The sequence below is a fragment of the Henckelia pumila genome, unplaced genomic scaffold (assembly GCF_033568475.1).
Source record: "Henckelia pumila isolate YLH828 unplaced genomic scaffold, ASM3356847v2 CTG_466, whole genome shotgun sequence".
Taxonomy (NCBI): Eukaryota; Viridiplantae; Streptophyta; class Magnoliopsida; order Lamiales; family Gesneriaceae; genus Henckelia; species Henckelia pumila.
This window is the reverse complement of record NW_027331833.1, coordinates 4,849,301-4,866,920: the sequence shown is the minus strand read 5'-3', so window position 1 is coordinate 4,866,920 and position 17,620 is coordinate 4,849,301.

Sequence of the window (17,620 nt, the reverse complement as noted above, 5' to 3'; positions counted from 1 at the left end):
CACGAATAGAGATTTAATCCCTCTGATAGATTGCACTAGAAAATCTATCAGAAGTTTTCTACGAAGAGATTAACGAATTTGATTCGTTAAACCAGACTGTAATTCAAAATCACAGGCTGGATTTTTCTGACCGAGAGAGGGAAGGGGGGGCGGCCACACACGTTAGAAAATTACTTAGGTTTTTGAAAATTGTGACCTATTGTGTGTAATTTCTGTACTGCAATAACTTATTTATAATGTAGGCCACTAACAGCTTAGGGCCCATTAGTCATAAGTTCAGGCCCGACAAGCAAAGCCCGCATGTTCAGAAATTAATATAAAATTCATCGTGACTCCGATTGATAAACCGATTTTACCAATGTGCACAGAAACCATTTCTGCACCTTTTAAAGTCAAGATAAATTTTTCTGAATCCGAATTCAGTGATTTCCAAAAATGGCCATCCCTATGTCATTTTAGGAAATCTTACTCCTCTACTCTTAAATAAGAAGTCCAACTTCTTCGTTCATTAAATTTAACTCTTTAAATTTAACTATCTCAACGGGGATTAAAAATCCATTACACTGTGTGACCCTCAATGGTTCAGGGATACAGCTAGCCGTGGGCTCACAACTCCTTGTGACTCGGAACAACAATTTCCGACTTGCCCATCGAATCATGGTATGAGCGCCTAGCAACATCGCCCCATGATTCCCTAGGTATCACTGATAGTGCCTACAAGAACCAGTAGATTTTGGTTAGCGTACAGTACGGTCCCTTCATCCATATATCCCGATCGAATCAACAACCATTGGTATATCGAGAGTCGCTCGAGATTCGATAACTATGCAATGCATCTTGAAGATCAAATAGTGACATCGCATGTGCTACTAAGAAACCATTTCTTAAATCACATCATGTACTCTGGCCAGAGATTCGTCACACTAATATCTCCTCAGATCGCATAGGATATCCACACTCGCAAGTATGTGGTGAATCCTTGACAACAAAGCATCGACTCCTACATGTGTTGTAACTGTACCCAATCCCGACACCTGATGACCCCAATAGAGTCGGTAAACGAGTCAAAGCACAGTACTAGCATATAGAGTCTCAATGATGTCTCAAGTAGTAAGGACTAATGGTGTACAACCAAAACCGCGGACTTTATCCGCTCGATAAGTGATAACCACTTGGAAAGTCCGGATAGGGTAGTTCGATCATTCATCATATGAATATCCATTTGCATGCTTCGAACATCTCTATGTTCCTTACCAATGAAACGTGGTACTCTGCATCGCAAATGCTAGTCTCAAGCTCGAGCGATCCTTATCCTTATTATCGGACGGCTCAATCGACTAGGAACAGTTTAGAATATACAGTGACTATAAGATGTGTTTCATGATAGACATCCCCATGTTCTACCACATCTTACATACACTATAGTATATTCAAGGTCTTTATCAAAACAACAATAGTATATCACAATATTACAATATGAAGAAAGATAAAGTCATTGCCATTAATAAAAGTGTAAATTATATTAAACAAAAGATTGTTTATACAAAGAGTCATCAAAGCCCTTAGCCACAAGTTGGCTCACCGGGCACCCACTCTTTCAAAACCTTCATGATTTTGCTTTTAAATTTCACCGAAAAACTCTCAATGAAGATATCATTTCATCTTACTAACACATTATCTTCCTCTTGATCTTTTCATGTGAGACTTTGGTTGCATTCTCAATAATCCTTCCCTCAAACAAATGACCACCATCATTCTCATAGTCCGAACATCCCCTCAAACCCATCAGTCCATCCTCTCCACCTGGAGGATCATACACGGTCTAATCGAAGTCAGCCATCTCCAGTGCATTGGAACCACACCCCTTACGTGATATTTGGAGCACCACCCACCTCGAGAGTTCATCACGGATTTATTGGGAGCTCTCACCTCTTTATGTTACGTATTTGAGGATTTTTACTCATATTTCTTGATCTAGACCATGACTCTAATACCACTTATTGTGGTAATGAAACCCGTATATCTCCACAATGGTATGATATTATTCACTTTGGGCATAAATCCTCATGGTTTTATTTTTTAACTTCACCCAAAAGACCACATATAATTGAAGATATTTTTCCATCTTATTAACCCATGATCTTTCCCATGTTTTCCAATATAAGACTTCGGTTCATCCCCAACAATTTTCATCTCAAACGAAGGACAACCATTATGCTCATGGAGGCCTCCCCTCAAGCCTATCCGTTCTCCAGTCGAGGTCACTCATCTTTTCTGTTGGGAGCCCACGCCTTATGTGAAATACTAGAAGCATTACCTACCTCGAGAGATCATCACAGATTTTACTGGAAGACCTCACCTCTTTTGTTTAAGTATCTGAGGATTCCACGAGCATGGATCGATCTATACCATGGCTCTGATACCTTTTGCCGTGAAATGAAACTCGGATATCTCTATAGTTGTATGATATTATCCACTTTGATCATAAAACTACATGGTTTTGTTTTTGGCCTTTTTAAAAAAAAAACTTCATACCAATAGAGATATCATTTCATCTTATTAACTCACGATCTTTCAATGTAAGACTTGATTGCACTCCGGACAATCTTAATCTTATATCATCTCATCAATGAACTAATTAAGTGATATCTTAATTTATAAGTTTTGTCAATCTTGATTAAGTTATTTTCGAAACTTGTGAAATCCATACATTTTAGCTAATCTTTTTAGATTCAAGTTCTATCATCATCTTATTCTTCATCTTATTATTATTATTATTATTATTATTATTAACATCATTTAATCTTATTCATATTTTATTTTATAAAATACTAGCTCGAGGTAAAATAATCTAAAAGAGGATAGTGCTAAAAGTAATTTAGATGAATTTTGAATGGTGAGTGATACATATGAAAGAGTGGGTGCCTTTTTAGCCAACTTGTAGCTAAGGGCCTTTATGACTCTATTTGTAAACAATCTTTGTTTAATATACTTTACACTTTATATTGGCATTTATTTTATCTTTTATCATATTATTATGTTGTGATGTACTATACGATGTTTAGATAAAGACCTTGAATATACTAGAGTGCATGCAAGATGTGATAGTAGATTTGGATGACTATCATGAAACACATCATGTAAGCATTGTATGTTCTAAATAGTTCCTAGTCAATTAAGTCGTCCACAAATAAGGATAAGGATCGCTCGAGATTGAGACTAGCATTTGCGATGCCAAGTACCAAGTTTCATTGGTATGGAACATAGAGATGTTCGAAGCATGCAAATGGATATTCATTTGATGGATGATCGAACTACCCTATTCGGACTTTTCAAGTGGTTTTCACTAATTGAGTGGATAAGTCTGCGGTTTTGGTTGTACACCATTAGTCCTTACTACTTGAAACATCATGGAGACTATATATGCTAGTACTGTACTTTGACTCGTTTACCGACTCTATGAGGGTCAACATGTGTCGAGATTGGGTACAGTTACGACACATATAGGAGTCGATGCTTTGTTGTCAAGGATTCACCACACGCTTACGAGTGTGGATATCCTATGCGATCTGAGGAGATATTAGTATGACAAATCTCTGGCCAGAGTACATGATGAGCTTTAGGTTACTTGGTTTCCTAGTTGCACAAGCGATGTCACTATTTGATCTTCAAGATGTATTGCATAGTTATCGAATCTCGAACGACTCTCAATATATCAATGGTTGTTGATTCGATCGGGATATATAGATGAAGGGAACATACTGTACGCTAACCAAAACCTATTGGTTCTTGCAGGCACTATCAGTGATACCTAGGGAATCATGGGGCGATGTTGCTAGGCGCTCTTACCATGATTCGATGGGTAAGTCGGAAATTGTTGTTCCGAGTCACAAGGAGTTTTGGGCCCACGGCTAGCTGTATCCCTGAACCATTGAGGGTTACACTAGTAATATATTTCTAATCCCCGTTGAGATAATTAAATTTAATGAGTTAAATTTAGCAAATGAGAAGTAGGACTTCTTATTAAAGAGTAGAGGGAGTGAGATTTCCTAAAATGACATAGGGATGCCATTTTTGGAAATCACTGAATTCGGATTCAGAAAATTTATCTTGATTTTAAAATATGCAGAAAAGGTTTCTGTACACATTGGTGAAATTGATTTATCAATTTGAGTCACGATGAATTTTATATTAATTTCTGAACATGCGGGTTTTTCTTGTCAGGCTTGAACTTATGACTAATGGTCCCTAAGCTGTTAGCAGCCCATGTTATAAATAAATTATTGCAGTACAGAAATTACACATAATAATTCATAATTTTCGAAAATCCTAGAGCTTTCTCTCTAGGGTTTGGCCGCCCCCTCCCTCCATAGTGTTCGAAAATTCAGACTGCAGTTTTCAAAATTTGCAGTCTGATTTAACAGATCAAATCTGTTAATTCTCTTCGTAGAAACTTCTGATAGACTTTCTAGTGCAGTCTGTCAGAGGGATTAAGAATTCTGTTCATGGACCTGATTCAGGAGTTGATCGATAGAGTCATCAGTTTCTGGGATATACAAGAAGAGCAGAGTAATCTGTTGGAGTCCATAACCTCAAGTTGAGAATTGAGAGGTAAAATTTAATTGCGTTTTATTTTACTTATTTGTTTTAATCATTAGGATTTGATACCCATGATCTGGAATAGTTTCAGATCAGAAAATAAACATTTTTAAACTTTCGCTGCTACGGGTATCAGATCTGACAGATCCGAGAACGTGTTCCAACAGTGTTATCAAAGCCAGGTTGCTCTGGGATCAAACGATTAAAATTTATCGATTGTACAAAGCCTCGATTTTTTAGAAAAATAAAAAAAAATATTTTTCCGGGAGGCTGCCCGCTTCCCGAAAGGGCAGTGGGCGCAGCCCAGCGTGCTGGGCTCCCAGCCCGACAGTCGGGGGGGCTGCCCGAGATCGTCCCGGGCAGCCCAGAAAAATTAAAAATTTTAATTTTGAAATTTTGAATTTCGGCCCGTTAATTGTTATCGGGCCCAGTTTTTTGCTCGATTGAAAATTGTTTTAGTTGGTCCACGAGGTAATGGGTCAAAATTGTTTGAGCCCAAAATTTTAAGAAAATTAATTTTTGGATAAATTTTGAATTTTGGAAATTTATAAATTTAATCAAATAAATTAAAATTTTTAAAATTAATTATTTTGGTACAATTGATTATAAAATATGATTTTATGGATAAACTAGATAAAATATGATTTTATATATAAAATAAGATTTTATGTATGAAATATGATTTTATCTATTTACAATTATTGCCACTTTGAATTGCATGTTATCCAATCATTTAATTGAATTAAATAATTGAATAAAAGGATGATCGATTGCCATGACCAAGTTTTTAGGTGTATGTTAGGTTGTTTACATTTGGTTTTTATTATTACTGTTGGGTTTTATTATTGAGCTTGGTTTATGACCCAATTTGATTTGTTATTTGTAATAAAAGTGGGTCTGGTTAATGGCCCGTTCCCACCCTTAAATATGTATCCCCTACTTGTTATCGAAATTTATTGTAAATTTATTAGACTTAGTGGGAGATAAAGATTTGAAGACAATGGTGGGCCCAGCAGACAATAAAAACCGAAGAAATGTAAACTGGAAGCTCAACGTAATAGGATTGCATTGCATACTTGCATATCACCTAGGATTGGACTTAGACTCGTGATTGGCAACCACGGGTCGAGTAGATCTAGGCATCGATCATCCTTTATATAATATTTGATATTATAGTTGTATGCATGTTTAGACTAAATTGCATGAATCCCGTAAGCATACAAATTTTTAAATGATGAGACAAATTTTTCAAAATTAAAAATCCCTCATTTTAAATATGATTTAAAATTGATATCAAGATTAACAAAAGGGAATTTAAATATTATTTAAATATTCCTACCTTCCATCAACGATCAATGTATGAGATGCTACCCGCGGGCATGACCCGTCTCATATTATTGGGGGGCCCGTTCGTCGGAAAGCTGTACATTGGATCGACACATGTTGTAAGTTGGGTGGAACTCCCGTAGGATCGGCTCATATTATTGGGGGATCCATACGGAGACCGTCCATCGCAACTTAATATTGGTGGGTAATCTTGACATATCACAATAAATGGCGTCATATTATTGGGCTCTTATTGGACATGAGGTAAAAACATGGGGGTTGTTTTGGAAGCAATTGGGCTCTACCTTTTGAAAAATTATGGTTGGCTGATATTATTCGGGACTATGATTTGTCAATTGGACTCCGTGTTCCCACTAAGGAAACTAGTTTTTCGTTTTCACTAGAGGGTGGTGAAATCGTTAAAATAGTGGGAGTGTAATTCATAAAATTAATCTCGCCTTATTTTATGTCTTAGTAAATTAATTAAACAATCACCGATTATTGTCTGTTTCTGTTCAGTATTTCATTATGATGAATTCGCGCAATCCACATGTTTCAATTCTCAAACAAAATAAAATGACTGGCGCAAACTATACGGATTGGTTCCGTAAGTTAAAATTGTCCTGAGTTCGAAGAATATTTTCTACGTGCTAGAAAAGGCTCCTCCGAAAATAGCCCCGACTGATGTAACTTCGGAAAGGCTTGCCGAACTAGAGAAATGGTGGGACCATGATCTCAAGGCCAAATGTTACATCCAAAGCTGGACAAGTCTAAAGAAATTTGCCATCACTGCAAGAAACCCGATTACTGGAAGCGCAACAGCAAAGAATATATCAAGCAGTTACGAACTGCAAAGGATATATTTTATATTGAAATAAATGTTTTACTTAATACTACTTCTTGGGTATTGGATACCAGATATGGTTCTCACATTTGCAATGAGTTACAGATGATGACAAGAAGTCGTAGGCTAAGGATGGGTAAGACCCAGTTAAGGCTCGGGAATGGTTCTAGAGTTCAAGCCAAAGCTGTGGGAAACGTTTGTTTAATTTTGCAAAACAATTTTAAGCTATTTTTGAGAGATGTTTTATTTGTGCCAGATTTGATTAAAAATATTATTTATATGCTTGATAGAGATGGTTTTTCTTGCAATTTTGTGAATGAGATTTGCAATTTTTACAAGAATAAATGTTTGATTGAAACTGGACAACTTGAAACGATCTATATAACTTAAAATTGAAAGACGTACCAGTTAATTATGTTGATAAATCGGCAACAACAATTAAAAAGAAAAACGATAGTCAAAACCCGGCAAACCTTTGGCATGCTAGGCTAGGTCATATTTCCTCACGAAGGATGAACAAGCTAGTGGGAGAGGGAATGTTTGATTCGTCAGATATAAAATCTCTACCTACTTGTGAGTCCTGTCTGAAAGGAAAAATGACTAAAATTCCATTCAAGGGAAAACCTGAGCGTAGTCAAAATCTATTGGATCTGATCCATACAGATGTTTGCAGGTCATTTAGTATTGGTACTAAAGTTGGTCACACCTACTTCATTATCTTTACTGATTATTATTCTAGGTATGGGTATTTATATTTGATGAAATATAAGTCTGAATCATTTGAAAGGTTCAAAGAATTCAAGGCTGAAGTAGAAAACAAGCTAGGTAAGAGTATTAAAGCACTTCGATCGGATCGAGGTGGAGAATACTCAAGTACCGAGTTTTTGGACTATCTAAAAGAGAATGAGATTTACTCTCAGTGGACTCCTCCTGCCACACCTCACCTTAACGGTGTTTCGGAGCGTCGTAATCGAACTCTGTTGGACATGGTTCGATCTATGATGAGCTTCACTGAGCTTCCACCTTTGTTTTGGGGCTATGTGCTTGAAACGACATTGTTGTTGTTAAACAATGTTCACACTAAAGCAGTGAATAAAACTCCATACGAGTTATGGAATGGCAAAGCTCCTAAGTATTCGTACTTAAGAATATGGGGATGTCTTGCTTACGTGAAGCAGACAGTGGGAGATAAGTTGGATAGTCGATCCATTTTATGTTATTTTGTAGGGTATCCGAAGAATTCGATCGGATATTATTTCTATCATCCTACTGAAACAAAAGTGTTTGTTTATAGGAATGCCACCTTCCTTGAGAAGGAATTCTTACTTGATAGAAAAGGTAAAATGATGGAACTCGTAGAAGTTCGAGAAGAACCCGAGATACAAAATAGCAACCCCACACCTCAGGAACCAATAATTGACACGCCACCTCTTAGAAGATCCGAAAGGACTTCTAGACCTCCTGATTGACTTAATCTCCTACTTGAAGGGGATCAAAGTGAGCCCATCGTTGGATGTGATCCAAAAAACTTCAAGGAGGCAATTTCTGCTGCCAATTCGAATTTATGGCTTGAAACCATGCAGCCTGAAATAGACTCCATGCATGCAAACCAAGTTTGGTCTTTAGTAGATCCTCCCGATGAAATTGTTCCTATAGGGTGTAAATGGATCTACAAGAGAAAACTTGGGCCTGATGGTAAGGTGTTGACCTATAAGGCATGATTGGTCGCAAAAGGTTATACTAAAAGACAAGGTGTTGACTATGATGAAACTTTTTCACCAGTCGCAATGTTCAAGTCCATAAAAATCCTAATTGCCATGGCAGCTTGGTATGACTATGAGATATGACAAATGGATGTGAAGACTGCATTTCTTAATGGAAACATTAAGGAAGAGATGTATATGATGCAGCCCGAGGGATTCACATCCATGGGAAGCGAGCATAAGGTATGCAAGCTTCAGAGATCAATTTATGGTCTCAAACAGGCATCAAGAAGTTGGAACCAGAAATTTGATGAAACAATAAAGGACTTTGGTTTCATCAAGAACCCGGAGGAACCGTGCGTGTACAAGAAAGTGGTTAAGGATGCTGTGACATTCTTAGTGCTTTATATTGATGACATCCTACTCATTGGGAATGATGTAGGGATGTTGCAGTCAACAAAGATATGGTTGTCAGGTAGATTCTCGATGAAGGACTTGGGTGAGGCGTCCTATATTCTAGGAATACAGATCTATAGAGATAGATCTAAGAGAATGATAGGACTCACTCAAGCAACCTACATCGACACCATATTGAAAAGGTTTTCTGTGGATGAGTCCAAGAGAGGACATCCACTTATGTGCCATGGAGTTTCTCTATCCAAGTCAATGTCTCCCAAGACTAACGAAAAAATAGAGAAAATGACACACGTACCATATGTGTCAGCCATAGGAAGTATCATGTATAGGATGATATCTATCAGACCAGATGTAGCCTTTGCTCCGAGTGTCACGAGCAGATATCAAGCGAATCCTGGTCAAATGCATTGGAAAGCTGTGAAGGATATTCTTAAGTACTTAAGAAGAACTAAGAATGTATTCATGGTTTATGGGGGAAGAGAATTGAAATTGGAAGGCTATACCGACTCTAGCTTCCAAAGCGACGTGGATGACTCGAAATCAACCTCTGGATTTGTATTCATGCTCAATGGCGGTGCTGTCTCTTGGAAGAGTTCCAAGCAGGACACCACAGCAGATACCACCACTGAGGCAGAATACATTGCAGCATCAGCTGCTGCTAAAGAGGTCGTTTGGATGAGGAATTACGTCCAAGAGTTGGGGGTCATTCCTGAAGCTGTTGGTCCAACCCCGATGTACTGTGACAACACTGGTGCCGTTGCTCAGGAAAAGGAACCAAGGTCTCATCAAAGATCCAAACATATACTGAAAAAATACCACATCATCCGGGAGATCGTGGAAAGAGGAGACATCACTATCGAGAGAGTAGCCTCTGCAGACAATATCGTTGATCCACTTACTAAGCCCTTGCCAGGACCATTATTTGACAAACATCGCGAAGCAATGGGACTACATAGTATGACTAGTTGTCTTTAGGTCAAGTGGGTGATTGAAAGAGTGGGTGCCTTTTTAGCCAACTTGTGGCTAAGGGCCTTTATGACTCTATTTGTAAACAATCTTTGTTTAATATACTTTACACTTTATATTGGCATTTACTTTATCTTTATCATATTATTATGTTGTGACGTACTATACGATATTTAGATAAAGACCTTGAATATACTAGAGTGCATGCAAGATGTGATAGTAGATTTGGATGACTATCATGAAACACATCATGTAAGCACTGTATGTTCTAAACAGTTCCTAGTCAATTGAGCCGTCCGCAAATAAGGATAAGGATCGCTCGAGATTGAGACTAGTATTTGTGATGCCAAGTACCACGTTTCATTTGTATGGAACATAGAGATGTTCGAAGCATGCAAATGGATATTCATTTGATGGATGATCGAACTACCCTATTCGGACTTTCCAAGTGGTTTTCACTAATTGAGTGGATAAGTCCGCGGTTTTGATTGTACACCATTAGTCCTTACTACTTGAAACATCATGGAGACTATATATGCTAGTACTGTACTTTGACTCGTTTACCGACTCTATGAGGGTCAACAGGTGTCGAGATTGGGTACAGTTACAACACATATAGGAGTCGATGCTTTGTTGTCAAGGATTCACCACACGCTTGCGAGTGTGGATATCCTATGCGATCTGAGGAGATATTACTATGACAAATCTCTGGCCAGAGTACATGATGTGCTTTAGGTTACTTGGTTTCCTAGTTGCATATGCGATGTCACTATTTGATCTTCAAGATGTATTGCATAGTTATCGAATCTCGAACGACTCTCAATATACCAAAGGTTGTTGATTCGATCGGGATATATGGATGAAGGGACCGTACTGTATGCTATCCAAAACCTACTGGTTCTTGTAGGCACTATCAGTGATACCTAGGAAATCATGGGGCGATGTTTCTAGGCGCTCTTACCATGATTCGATGGGTAAGTCAGAAATTGTTGTTCCGAGTCACAAGAAGTTGTGGGCCCACGGCTATTTGTATCCCTGAACCATTGAGGGTTACACAAGTAATAGATTTCTAATCCCCGTTGAGATAATTAAATTTAATGAGTTAAATTTAGCAAATGAGAAGTAGGACTTCTTATTAAAGAGTAGAGGGAGTGAGATTTCCTCAAATGATATAGGGATGCCATTTTTGGAAATCACTGAATTCGGATTCAGAAAATTTATCTTGACTTTAAAATATGCAGAAAAGGTTTCTGTACACATTGGTGAAATTGGTTTATCAATTTGACTCACGATGAATTTTATATTAATTTCTGAACATGCGGGCTTTGCTTGTCAGACTTGAACTTATGACTAATGAGCCCTAAGCTGTTAGCAGCCCATGTTATAAATAAGTTATTGCAGTACAGAAATTACACATAACAATTCATAATTTTCGAAAATCCTAGAGCTTTCTCTCTAGGGTTTGGCCGCCCCCTCCCTCCATAGTGTTCGAAAATTCAGACTGCAGTTTTCGAAATTTGCAGTCTGATTTAACAGATAAAATCTGTTAATTCTCTTCGTAGAAACTTCTGATAGACTTTCTAGTGCAGTCTGTCAGAGGGATTAATAATTCTGTTCGTGGACCTGATTCAGGAGTTGATCGATAGAGTCATCAGTTCCTGGGATATACAAGAATAGCAGAGTAATCTGTTGGAGTCCATAACCTCAAGTTGAGACTTGAGAGGTAAAATTTAATTGCGTTTTATTTTACTTATTTATTTTAATCGTTAGGATTTGATACCCATGATCTGAAATCGTTTCAGATCAGAAAATAAAAATTTTTAAATTTCCGCTGCTACGGGTATCAGATCTGACAGATCCGAGAACGCATTCCAATAACATACATATATTTTATAGCATTAGGGGTTGAAGGTCTTACGTGAGGACCACATGATTTCATTATTTTATGCCAAATTGAACGATCGAAACGAAATCCTTACTTTCACTCATAAATTAAACGCTTAAATGAGAGCTTAGGGATGCATATTGAGATAAAATTAGGGATTATGAATTTTGATTGTTCAATTTGTGGACAAAGAATGATGCACACTAGGCCAAAAACTATAGCTATTAGCCAATGCAAAACTTTATTTCCTTATACATGTGACAGCGTAGATGGGTCGGGTTGTTAAGCTCATGAGTCTATGAAGATGCGTGTTTTACTGCTGGTGTCATATCTCTTCGAGATTAGTCTTATCATTTTCCTATCGTCGACACTGTCCTCTGTAGAGACAATATTACTCGTTTAGATCTGATGTCACTCTTTACGACAACTTACCCAGCCAAACCAAACAACGCAACGTCAGCAGCTAAACGCACTAAAATTTTCCAAAAAGTCACTCATCCTAATATTACACTCACTCATACACACAACCCAACAAACCACCATAGAAATCAAAATATAATCATTTTTAAAAGCAAGGCCATTACCATGTACGTAAACACAACCAAAACTATATTCTCCAACCAGTGCATCAAAATGAGTGCAATGAATCTCCTAAAATGTAGGGGAAAATAATAATATTTTTAAATGATCTTTTTGGTAACCCCAACCACATTTCTAGTATATAGTTCCCCTTACTTTCACTATTTAATTTAACAAATATAATATGATATAAACAATTTAATAATAATAATAATAAATTAAAAACAGATAACAGGTACATCGAATATGATCAGAAAATGATGACAATGAATGAATCTCGATCGACTTGTTCTAAAAAGTCTAGATATAAGGTGGAGAGGACTCCAAAATCTGTACATATATCTTCTTTGAGATTAACAAAAAAAGTATTCCTTGTCGGATTTATAACCACATAAATTATTATTATTATTATTATTATTATTATTATAACAATAATTATATTATTTTGATATTTTAGAAGTCTATTGTGAGCGTTTCGTGCGCACCGTAAGATAGTGTGATATGAGCATTTTGTGGAATGTTTCATGAGCACCCCCAAGATGTTCACGTTTATATTATGGAAACATTTAATATATTCCACAATATGTTATGTGAACATCTTGTGATATTCATGTAATGGCTAAAAAACAATATGCCCAGAATATCAGATATGATATGATATATATATATATATAAAATAAATTTAGTAGAAGACATGACAATGCTCGTGTGCTCTGTACTCAATAATAGAGCTTTTTCTTTATGGGGAAAAAAATGTAGTTCAAGAAGTTCTATCGCACATGTTGTTCATCTCTTACATCAAATGTCTTGTTTCTTGTCTTTGGATAAATCTAAATCGACATTTTTCGAGTTTTGCAAATATTAAAATACACTTTTGTGTGGAAGAAGTATTATACACGCACACATACATACGAAAATGTATCCACTTGGTTATAAAGAAAAATAGTTTTACTCCATAAAATAAAAAGGGAGAAGAAACAAAATTCCTCTAAGTAAATTAACCTATACTAACATTCAAATATACGCTTGCGTGTGTAATACAAAACACAAATATTATGTACTTACATATCCATATATATTTTTATTTTATTTTAAATATTTGATTTAAAAAATTGAATGAAATTTTAGATTAACCTGATTCATTTTCCACTACTGTAAAAGAGGTGGTTAAGAAAAGAACACGGTGAAGAATTTTTTACCACATATAGACAATTTTTTTAGAGCACGAACACGGAACACTATACTGAATATTATTAACTTATCGAACTAAGATTAAGAACTCTGAGAAAAATCGGATTAACAAACACAAATCCAACCAAAATACACCAAAACTATCATATTTCAAAGAAGAAAAAAAAGGGATTGCAATTTGCACACTCACTCCTTTGGTGATGATCATTCGAAGCCAAAAAATCACATTGACTCGAACAATTAAGAAGATCTATGAATAATATCTTCGAATTGCTACCTTCAATAATTTTTTAAAAAAAAAAGATAAATAGAAAACGACGAAATTGATATTATACAAATGTATTTTATTTATATATCCGAATTTAATTAATTTGAAATCGTAAAATTTGTGGTCGGGAATTTAGAATGGGCAAGCGTAGCACGTGTGGATGGGTACACAATCTTTGAGCCTTCATTAGTGCAAAAAGGTGGTGTCATAATATAGACAGTCACTACCAAACAAAGTGTGTTTAAATTGTGGGGTTTTGGTTGTTCCAAAGGGATTAAGTATAATTTAATTAATAAGATGGGTACCCACTAACCACTTTGTTTTTTTTCACTTATGGCCCTTTTCAACATCTTCTACTTTTTTGCTTTCTCTTTGTATAATATGATATCATATAATATTACACATTTTTTTGTGATCCTTTTTTCTAATATTTTTGAGGTTGAATGTGCGTGTGTGGCTTAGTGTCTTGGTTGTTTTCTGGTTGGAGCTCTCTAGGGCAATCATTGGTGTCGAATGAAGTTGACGAGAGAGCATAGATATGAGGGAAAATACTCGAAATTTATAGACCGATTTTGAATCGTGGGGTGATGGAACTAAAACAATCTCATATGCTACCGGATTAGATTATAGTTTATCGGATTTAAAATATAACCATTGTCGGATTCGATTCAATCTCTTCTTAATTTTATATAGTATTTGCAACCTCTAAAAATAAGTGATTGTGGAGAACCTTAAATTCATCATAATCGAAAACAAACATTTTATATAATATATTTAGGGTCTTTTCAATTTGAACATTGAAATTTATGAGAGAAAAGTGCAAGGCTAGTGGACTAATGTGTAAGAAGTTTTGCGCGTCGTCATTTATACATATACGATAAAAGCTAGAGTGATGAGAAAACAAGAAAAATGAAAATTAATATAATATTTATTGTTGTTTAAATTATAATTATCCGAAACCAAACACAAACGAAAAATTCAAGAAAAAAAATAAATGTTTTACAAACCATAAAAAATACGACATCATGGTAACCAAACTTTAATTCAGATTTATGAGTTTTGAAAACAAAATTTGCATTAAGAGTTGAGACCTTCTCAACTACACATTGCAATAGGCAAATATTTACTTGGATATCGTCTCATCACCCAACAGTCGTACCTCCCATCATTTATGAACGATTTTGTACTTTTTGAGCCAACTGGCATGCATGTAGCAAGAAATTAAAATGGTAGCGAAACAAAATAAAGTGGTCGCAACCCAACCCTCCCAAAATTATAATTTCAAAAAAAATTCCAATTAAAAAAAATTCGAAAAATATGTGAAGAGAAGTATGTCCTACACTTGTCCTTGCTTTATCTATGCTACACCGCGTGAATTACACAGCCATATTATAACACGAACATAACCAGATTCTCAGATCATCGACACATGAAACGGGATACGGGACTCGGATCCTTGAAAGATTTTGAGGACACGGAATGCCCATCACCCTATGTAGGTAGCCTAGCACAAGTTAACCTATATCACGAACATGGATATTGGTGATTTTCACAGCTTTCCATTTAGGGGGGAAAAAACAGTGTTTTCTTGTTTTGTACACTGCTCTCTTTCTGGCAAATGGAGGTCACAGCCCACAGGCCTCGTAGCGTAGATCCAAAGATCACGTACATATACAAGTACATTAGGAGCCACTTCAAATCCAACGGAGTTGTGAACAACAAAAGAACGAATTGTGCTGTAAATTCTTCACGAGAATTTACGCGAGAATTTACGCTATCGGAGTCGAGGTGGGGCGGAACAGGCGCTGATCTTTTTGTGGGGGTACATGTAATCCGAATGTAATGAGTGGGTTTGAAATTTAGGTAGGGTGGTGAGTTTGGTTGCAACAGCTAAACAGGACCACCTTACGAGATTCGAAATATTTCAAGCTAGGGTGGTCCTGTAATTTAATGACCATAATCATATGCTACGGACACTCACAACCTTTCCATGCATGATCAACTGAAAAATATTTGATTTATATATGTATATATGGTGTGTTCGAAGGTCCTTGTGACACTTTCGGATCGTATTTCTAAACCGACCTTAAAAAAGCCTCAATCCTCGTCATTGATCCGAGCTTAGGACCCATCGCGGCTAGCTGAGTGTGGTCCTGGAGATGGATTTGAAATTGGCACAAGAAATGGCAAAGATTCGAAATAATTTCATATTTGAGTTGGAATTTGCGAAAGAAAAAGAATAGATTGGTTAAATTCTGTGATGGGGCTAAGATCCCAATTCTTGGAGAACCATTGGGCCCAGGAGTTGAGGATGCGTAAGGAGAAGGGGAAAGTGTGTGACCCAAAACCAAACCACTGTACATCCTATATGCAACTGATTTCTAGCCCAAATATGTCTTTTGCAAAAAAATATATATTTTAAAAATATATTTAGTGATTTGTAAATGAAAAAAAAAATTTGATTGGACATGATTTTTGTGAAAAAATTTAAAAACATTTTTTAAAAATATTATCCAAATATAATTATTAAAAACAATCAAATTATTTTTTTAAAAAAGTTTTTAGAATTGAATATAATGAAACATGTTACGTTTTAACTAGGGGTACAAATGAGCCGAGCTACTCGTGAACATCTTGTGAGTAGCTCGGTCAAAACTCGACTCGAACTCGGTTTAACCGAGCTCGAGCTCGAGTAGCTCGAACAAACATCGAGCTCGAGCTTTCAATATATGTGATCGAGTAGCTCCATATATATAATATAATATAATATTATATTTATTTATTTATTCATATATTATTTATTTTTCGAACTCGAGCTCAAGTAACTCGAACTATAGTCGAGCTCGAGTACAAAAATAATTACTCGATCGAGCTCGAGCTCGAGCTCGAGTAGTATGATACTCGACTCGGTTCGGCTCGGCTCGACTCGATTGCAACCCTAGTTTTAACAATAAAAACATTTTTATAAAATAGATCTCCAAACACATATTTGAATCTAAAACAACTTTTACAAGATTTTGTAAACAACAATCACTTTAATAAAAAAAATTTATGAGTACTTGTCTAAACGGATCCTAAATCTTTTTGGCCTCAGACTCTTTCTTTCTTGTCTATGAAGGCGGTGAAAATTCTCTCAAAATCACGAATGTTAAACCAAATATGTAATATCAGGCTATAAGAACACGAAGACTATACACACGTCTTGAGCTCTGTCATTACAATGTGTCTATTCCCTTGTGTGCTGTTGGTGAGAGCATATTTTTAGAATAACACTAGAATTCTTACAGGCGATCATCATTATCAAGAATGAATCTGCGGAAACTGGAGGATAAATCGGAGTTCTAGCTTCATCACACTGCAGCTCTATTTTGAACAAAGACAAATTCTTATTTCAAACATATACTAGCATATTGGTTTTTGTCAAGTGTTCCAAGCAGTGTTTGGATATTTATGACATTTGTCATAATAAGGCAAATTGTGAAAATCTATTCTAGTACCGATTATTGTAGTAGCAAATGTATGAGAATATATGAACTGAATACCACAGACTATGTTTTTATATGTTTCCTATAGTAACAGTTTTTAGCCGTGAAAATTTCAGTGCCCACCTTTTGATGGATTCAACTTATCATATGTTTTCCAGGGTTGCGACTCTTTGGGAGAACATCAAACCACGGATGGACAATTGATTACCGAAAATTGACTGACGTTGTATCAAGATTCAAGCTACTAGCATTCTCAAGTATTTTGCAAAAGGGATCCTTTTACCACCTAACCATAAAAGCAAAAATGTGATTTTCGTGTTAGAATTTTGCATGTCCCTGAAGCTCAAGTGACTAACA